At 50.1% G+C, this 7632-nt stretch overlaps 1 long non-coding RNA gene across 1 annotated transcript; it reads right to left on the bottom strand.

Moving 5' to 3' along the window:
- Positions 1–162: 162 nt before the first annotated feature.
- Positions 163–2245, bottom strand: LOC102383840. Its single transcript, XR_325315.1, has 2 exons — positions 956–2245; positions 163–233 (listed from the first exon to the last, which is right to left on the bottom strand). It is a non-coding gene; the product is annotated as an uncharacterized LOC102383840 (long non-coding RNA).
- Between the last annotated feature and the right edge of the window lie 5387 nt (positions 2246–7632).

Genomic DNA, 7632 nt, shown 5'->3' with positions numbered 1-7632 from the left:
CGAACCCCCCCCCCCCCCCCCCACAACTGAGTTTGTAATGTCCCTGGTGATATTTAATGGGATGCTTCAGCAGCAGCTTCATTTTACAGAATAATTAGCAACTGACCTCAGAGCCCAGCTGCAGAAGCCTTCATAGACTTAAGCCTTTGGGGTTTTTTGTTTTTCTTTTTTATTTGAAATTGCATGCTGATGCTTTGTGCTGCTCTGCGTCCATCCTGAAGCCACTCCGTTTTCTGTACAGGAGAAGAAAACCCCAGACCCTCTGATCAGTGTCTGACATGGGCAGACCCCAGGGAACGTTCTTTATAGTTGGTCTAACAAAAGACTGATATCACCTCTACCTTGGGTCCTGATTCCTTGTCCCTGTAGACCAATAGGGCCACAACCTGTATCCCTAAAACCATGGTAGACATTGAAATTAGGTGTTTTTTAAATGAAAGCTTCATAATTTTACAAGAAGGAAGCTAAATTCAAACACCCTAGAACCTGAAAGCTGACACACTTGCTCCTGCCTTTTGTTTCAAGTTAAATTTGCATGTTCACAGAGCACCAAGCTGCCTCAACACGAGCAATTCCTTGCCCAGGAGAGCCTTCCCCCTACCCATGCTCCTGTAAAATATGGAGCATCATAACCAGAAGGAAAAATAATTCAACATCCTGCTTGCCATTAGACAACTTTGAGGTAAATGGACTCCTCTCACTTATCTGAGCCTAATTTGCACAAAGTGAACTTTTCCAACCAGGAGATCTTACACCACCTTCAGCCCTCCTGTGAAATACACATTTGCATTTCCACCTAGAAGAAATTTTACAATCTTTGCATTCTATGCCTGAAGAAGTGGGGAGTGTGCCTGAAAGCTTACAGAAGCAAGACTTTTTTTGCAAACATCCAGTTGGTCTGATAAACAAAATCACCTCTACCATGAGTTCCCATTCCTCATAGTGCAGCTGTCACCTGTTGACTGAGCTTCCAGCAGCTCCTACGTGCTAAGAAAGGCTGAGCGTAGTGGGTCACAGGGCTTTCCTCCAAGAGCTGCAGACAGGTGCTGGCAATTAGGAAGCTGGTGCTCCTCTTTCCAAGTCAGCACTAATGAGGAAGTGAGTTTGTTTTGCAGAGCCATTTTGATGTGCACATGCCTTAATTGAGCAAACTTGTGATCTTGTTTATTATAAGCCTCTCCTTCCTCATTCCTTTCTCTTCTCTGTAGTTATTACCCTCAGTCATATAACTTTTTAATCACATGGTGAGCTCTTCCAGACCAGATCCCTGGCAGTGAACTGTGCTCTGGAGCACTTTATGCATCTGAGGGTTTAAAAAAAAGCAAACATGAATCATTTGCTTACTACTAGTATTGATGTGCATCTGTGCTCTAGCAGCAATAATGAGAACACCTCCATTGGTAGTGGGGACCCTGTACTGCCACAAGATTGCCATGTGATTTCCCTTTAGCTCAAGGGGCTCATGTTTTGGAGCACAAGGCTCTGCCTACACTTGCACTAACTCCCTAGTGACTTGCATACAGTATAGCAGCATGCCCAAAGCACTCTGTGGTTGTAGATGCATTACACCAGGGAACAGGGCCTTACCTGATGTGGTATCAAGCTCTGCTGCTGCCCCAGCTAGCCAAACCAGCACAAACCTTCCACACGCTCAGGCTTGCTCCTGCCCAGGCCTTCCTTCTAGCACTGCTCACACAACCTTACTACCCCCTCAACTCCTTCCTTACTTGAGCCCAGGTACCCTTATATTACCAAGCAGGTCTGGCTTCCTGGTTACCTGCCGGCTCACATGAGCTGGCAGGTAACCTAGCCACAGGACTCCCTTAAAGGACCAGCTACCTGGGATCCATAATGTTTAGAGCCAAATCCTGCCCCTCCTCCAAGAGGCATTTACGTGGCTTCCAGGTATCTAGCACAGTGACCGTGGAACTGCTCCACCCTGTGCACAGCTCCCAAGCTATCCACGTTCCTTGGGCATCTCCACTTTAGTGGAGGCAGACGTGCTCAGAGAGCCTCCACCAAGGTGTTTACCTTCACATATGCTTTGTGACAACCTAGTCCATCTGCAAATCACCTAAATCCCATGCAAGTCCCCGAGCCCTTACTTGGCTAGTGAGGAACAGGAGAAACCACCCCCACCTACTGTATTTGGAATATATTTCCGTGCTCCAAGCCCTGAGTCAGCATTACACGGCTTCAGTTTCTCCACAATAGTTAAATTAATGCTTGCAATAAAGTGTATCTTCCCGCTGTGTGGTGCTGAGCCCTTTTGTACAATATGGAGCTGGGTTCTTCATGAGTAGGCACCTAGGGGCATAGGCACAGAAAGGACCTGCAGGATCACCAGGTGCACCCCGCTGCTACCGCAGGTAATCAAGCCATATAAATATATAACTCTGTCATATGCTGATGTCACTGCACCTTAAACTGGTTGGGGTTTTGGCCTGCATGACTCCTAAGGGAAGGCTGTTCCAGAACATCACTGTTAACAGCTACAAACCTCATCTCAAGACTAAACTTATTCATGGCAGTTGAATTTGTTCTTGGACCAGTGTTGCCCTTCAGTTCAAAGAGCTCTTCTCCCACTCTGGTACTCAACTACTGGACGCCTTTATAGAGCAACCAGACCCCATCTCAGCCTTCCTTTGCTAAACTAAACGAGCCAAACTCCTTCCATCTCCCCTTCATAAGACAGGGTTTCCAGCCACCTGATCAGCCTTAGCCCTTCTCTGAACCTACATTGGTCCATCTTGGTCACGGGAGACCAGAAATGTACCCAGTAGTCAGAAGGCAGTTGGTGTCAAAGAATGCCTGTCATCTAGGACAATATGAAAAGAGATTGCCTTGTGTATTAACCTACAGAAGTTTTGGAGCTTTATCTTCCTGATCCGCAGAAGTGCACAGCCGCTCGTTACAGATGAGTTCTAGCCGGCGCTTTGCTGAGCGCACACCTGGCAAAGAGAGGCGAGGTGACAGGCACTGCGACCCCCGAGAGGCAGTGCAAAGGGCGGCGGCGCATTAGATAGCGTGCTGCCTGTTTTCAGGGGGCCCGACTCGTCTTTCTGCATCTGGATTGAGGGGAAATCGGTGAAAACGGAGCTTTTCCAGCAGAGGGCAGCAGGGTGCCGCCAGGACAGAGCGTCTTTGAACGTGGCCTGGAGAGGAGACCCCCCTACCACACCGTGGCCCTGGAGCCAGGAAGCATTCATTTCGCTCCAATGACCCAGTCCCTCTCTTCTGCTCTGGGAGGGCTCTGAAAAAGGGAGTAATTCCTCCTCTCAGTGCCACCTTTCCCCAAACCGATTACCCGTGTTTCAAGTACCAAGCAGTTGAGATGCTGGGGCAGAGGCCTGACCACGAAGTAAGTGTCTTCATGCTGTCTAGGTGGGGCCAGTGAACCAAAAATAGTGCAGAGCAAAGGGCCTGGAGCAAGCTGTTCCCTGTTGACTCCGCTCTCCCCCCATGCTCGTTTCCTTTACAAGGTTCTGATGGGAAAGGGGCTGGACTGCGGCATCCGTGTGAGCAGCCCCATGAAGACTTTGCTCGGTGTGCAGCTCTGGCCAAAAAGCAAACGCGATACCAGAATGCTTAAGGGCTGAAATGCAGAGTAGTAGAGAAAATACAATAAATACTTCACACAAAGCAAGTGTGCAGGACTAGTCGCTCCATCTCTACAAGGGTGTTGCCGACTTTGAGGCAGTTCAGAGGCCAGCAACAAGAATGGTTAGGGGCCTGGAAGAACTCCCACATGAAGAGAGATTGAGCAGAGCCAGATTTGCGCTGTAGAAAGGAGATGACACCAAGCCACCATGAAAGCATACAAATTAATGAAGGAAAGCTTCTCTTCTCCATGTCTCAAAACACAAGACAGGGGGATGCTCAGTTAAACTGAAATTGCTTGATTCAAAACCTCAAAAAAGGAAACGTTCTTATATAATGAGCAAGCGGACTGACACTCACTGGCTCCGGATGACAGTGGGGCAAGGACTTCAGCGTAATTGAAAGAAGGGTTTGCGATTTACATGGATAACAAGAATATTCGGTTGTGATCATTAGTGCTAAAACATTTTTGCAAGTCATACAAAACCTCACTGACTGAAGCATAAACTAATCTCCAGATACTTGAGATTAGGGTTAAACTTCAGCATAGACAGATTACCCCATATCTGCTTATTTAGGGATTGCTAACACTTTCATCTGAAACATCCAGTGCCAGATACGATCAGCGGCAGGATATTAGACTAGTGGGGCTTTTAATCTAGCAAACAAAGACAAGACAAGACCCAATGGCCAGAAGATGAAGTTAAAAGAGGATCAGACAAGAAATGAAATGTTAATTTTTAACAGAGAGCTCAACCAACTGCTGGAACCCTTTACCAAGAACTGCAGTAACTCCCCACCTTGGCCCCCTCAAATCAAAACTATCTTCTTCAAACACGTATTATTCCTGCACCCGGACGTGGGAGCCAATGGGTGAAATCCTCTGGTGCAGGGGTCAGCAACGTTTGTGGGCAGAGTGCCAAAAACATCCACAACCTTGACCTGTAAGATGTTGGCATGCCAGGGGTGGATGTCAGGGGAGCCGCGAGGGGCCTGGCAGTGCAGCCCAGGCCCTTCCCCACCACCCGTACCGGAGCACACTTGCCAAGCAAAATGCCTACGTATGCCATGCTCTGGCACCCATGCCAGGGTCTGGCATCTCTATGGCAGGAGGTTGGACTAGCTGGTTACGATGGTCCATTCTGCCTTTGAAATGCACGACTTGGTGGTCCACAGGTCTGCCAGCAAGGCCCTTGCTAGCTTTGTGCGCCAACCCCAAGCATTCCTAAGAGAGCATCAGGACCCTTCAGATAATGAGATTTAGAAAGCCAAAGTGCATCATTTTGTTGTCCTTGTGATTTCTGAGCCTGCAGTCAATTTGGAGAAATTTGTTTTGTGCTTTTCCCTGAAAGAGGAAAGCTAGGCAATGAGAGCTGAGCTTTTCCGACCACCCCGTGGCCCCAGAAGCTGGGGCTTTAAAAAAAAATCAAGACATTCAGGATAAAAATACCAAAGTTGGCACCTGAATGACATGGGTGTGAGCGAGGGGTGTCAGGTCCCTGGTGCCTGTGTCTGCAGCAGTCAGCAGCTGATGGAGACTGAGAAAGTAGGGCTGTGCGAGGCTTTGGACCATGCTTCGGATCTGGAGAAGCTTCAGATGCTTTGGTGTCTGAAGCAGCGTGCCCGGATCGAAGCGCTGGCTTTGTTAGACTTTCCAAAGCACTTCGGAAAAGCTTCGGAGCCACCTCGGAGATCTGGCCATAGGGTATAATGGGGACTCAATTAAATATCTATAACTTTGTTGTTTTTTGTCTGATTTGGATGCAACTTGCAGGCATGGTAGCCTCTGCTGAGAGCATGAAGCTTCAAGAAGATGGGTGCAGGAGTTCGGGGAGAACTGCACCCCAAATTCTTGAAAGAAAACTTGTGTCACGTCTACGTGGTACACCACAGGGGGCTGAAAACTGCAGGGGTGGTGGCCCCTGGTGAGGCCACGAAGTCTGCCAAGTTTCAAGGAGCTCGGTGCAGGGGTTTGGGGGAACTGCCCCTCAAGCTGCTGACAAGCAAAACTGGTGCCATGGGTGACCCTGCGTGTGCAAAGCCGCAGCGGGGTGACAGCTGCAGGGGTGCTGGCCCGGCTGCAGCCACGACGCCTGCCCACTGTGGAGGAGGTCGGTGCCCCTCGCTGCTGACAGGCAACACTGGTGCCGCGGGTGCTGGTGGGACTGCGCTGTCACCCCGCCGCGCCTTTGCACACGCAGGGTCACCCAAGGCACCCGTTTTGCTTGTCCGCAGCTTGAGGTGCTGTTCCCCACAAATCCCTGCACCGATCTCCTTGAAACTTGGCAGGCTTCATGCTCTCAGCAGAGGCTACCACGCCTGCAAGTTTAATCTAAATCAGACAAAAAACAACAAAGTTATAGATATTGCATTGATTCCCCATTATACCCTATGGCCGGATCTCTGAGGCGGCTCCGAAGCTTTGGCCGGAGCGAAGCGGGAGCCCGGTCCGGAGCTCTGGGTCAGATCCCTGGCATCCAACGCGGCCAGAGCCAAAGCCGGATCAAATAGCCGCCGACTCGCACAGGCCTATGAGAAAGTAGCACTCAGCCTTCCCCACCACCCAGACACTCCCCTCACCCTCTTTTCTCCTTCTAGGTCTCCCCCTTTCTGCCTCATTTCTGGGTCGCCCGTCTGGAACCGAGCCTGGCAACCTTGGGAATTGTTCCAGGTGATGCCTCTGCTGGGTCTAGGGGCAGCAAGAAGCTAGTACAAATGCTGGATTTGGTGTTGCAACCTTGACCCTGGCTAGCCATGTCTTACAAACCCTTGTGCTCGCCCTCTTGCTAGCACCGGCAGATCGCTTGTTAGCCGCTGCCAGCACAGGAATGTGTACACCGTCAGACAGCACTGCTTGCACTTTCAGAACAGATAGCTAGCTCAGATCTCTTCAGCCGATTAATGCTTATCTCTGTCCAGAAATGCTGTAATGACTCTAGCACGAATAGATCTTTAGAGAAGATTTAATGACTGAAGATTAGGTAAACTTTTTTAACATTCAGCAACTTCATTGTCTAGAAGGGCTCGCATGGGAGTGAGAGCATGGAGCCCCCCGGCTGGAAGAGAGCAGGGCCTGCCGGGCACGACTGAGGTGCTGCGGGAGAGCCGAGGGGGTCAGCAGAGCTGGAGATGGGGGTGGGTGGGGAAGGGGATCATTGAGCCACCTGAGCAGAATTACAGGGAGAGCCTGAGAGCTGAGGCCCACGGCAGGCCCGCACGAGGAGCAGTCCGGTACTGTCTGGTACTGGCCAGTGTGCGACTGCCAGCTCTCTCTGCCTTTTGCTTTTATAATCTTCAAATTAAGAAAAAGGGACTTCTCTTCTGCTTCCAGAACGCTCCCCTCTGCCATTCTGGCTCAGGCAGGAGAGGACCGGCAATTTCCCCTGCCTGTCTCAGCCTGAACAGGCCCTGCCTTTCGGCACTGTCCTGAAGGCAACAGCAGGGAAGAAGCAATGGAAGTGGCTGCAGGTCAGGTGTTTACTTCTTGGAAGTGTATTGGGGAGACTCCTTTCTAGGACATGCTTCAGACAGGGCCAGATTAACACATAGGGCCCTAGACACGTGCCTAGTTTGGCTAAGCAAAGAAGGGGCCCAGTTGTGCTTATTTTACATATTATAATTCTTGAATGAAGAAAGTGGGGGCCCATGCGTTTCTTTGCCTAGGGCCCACTAAAGGGTTAATCTGGCCCTGGCTCCAGAAAGTCAAGCACCAATATCTGCTGCTTGAAGTCAATGATGCATTGAGACATAGAGGCCACATTGCAAAGAGAAGACATCTGAGGATACCGCAGCTTGACTGAACCCCTCTGCCTCTGCGTCAAGGCAGACGCCTACTCTTCTTTCAGCATGAGCCTGCGTTCCTGACGCTGGACAAATGTGCTGATTCTAGACGTCTCACCCACTTCTGAAATGAGCATGCGGATGACTAAACACCGCAGGGCTCAGTTACGGTTTTTCCTGCTATCACAGACTCGGGAGATTACTATTTCACGGTAGTGGCTGCAAAATTGACTCTGCTGTCAAGTGGCTCCT

The sequence above is a fragment of the Alligator sinensis genome, unplaced genomic scaffold, assembly GCF_000455745.1.
Source record: "Alligator sinensis unplaced genomic scaffold, ASM45574v1 scaffold1269_1, whole genome shotgun sequence".
Classification (NCBI taxonomy): domain Eukaryota; kingdom Metazoa; phylum Chordata; order Crocodylia; family Alligatoridae; genus Alligator; species Alligator sinensis.
This window is presented reverse-complemented; position numbering and strand designations above follow the sequence as displayed.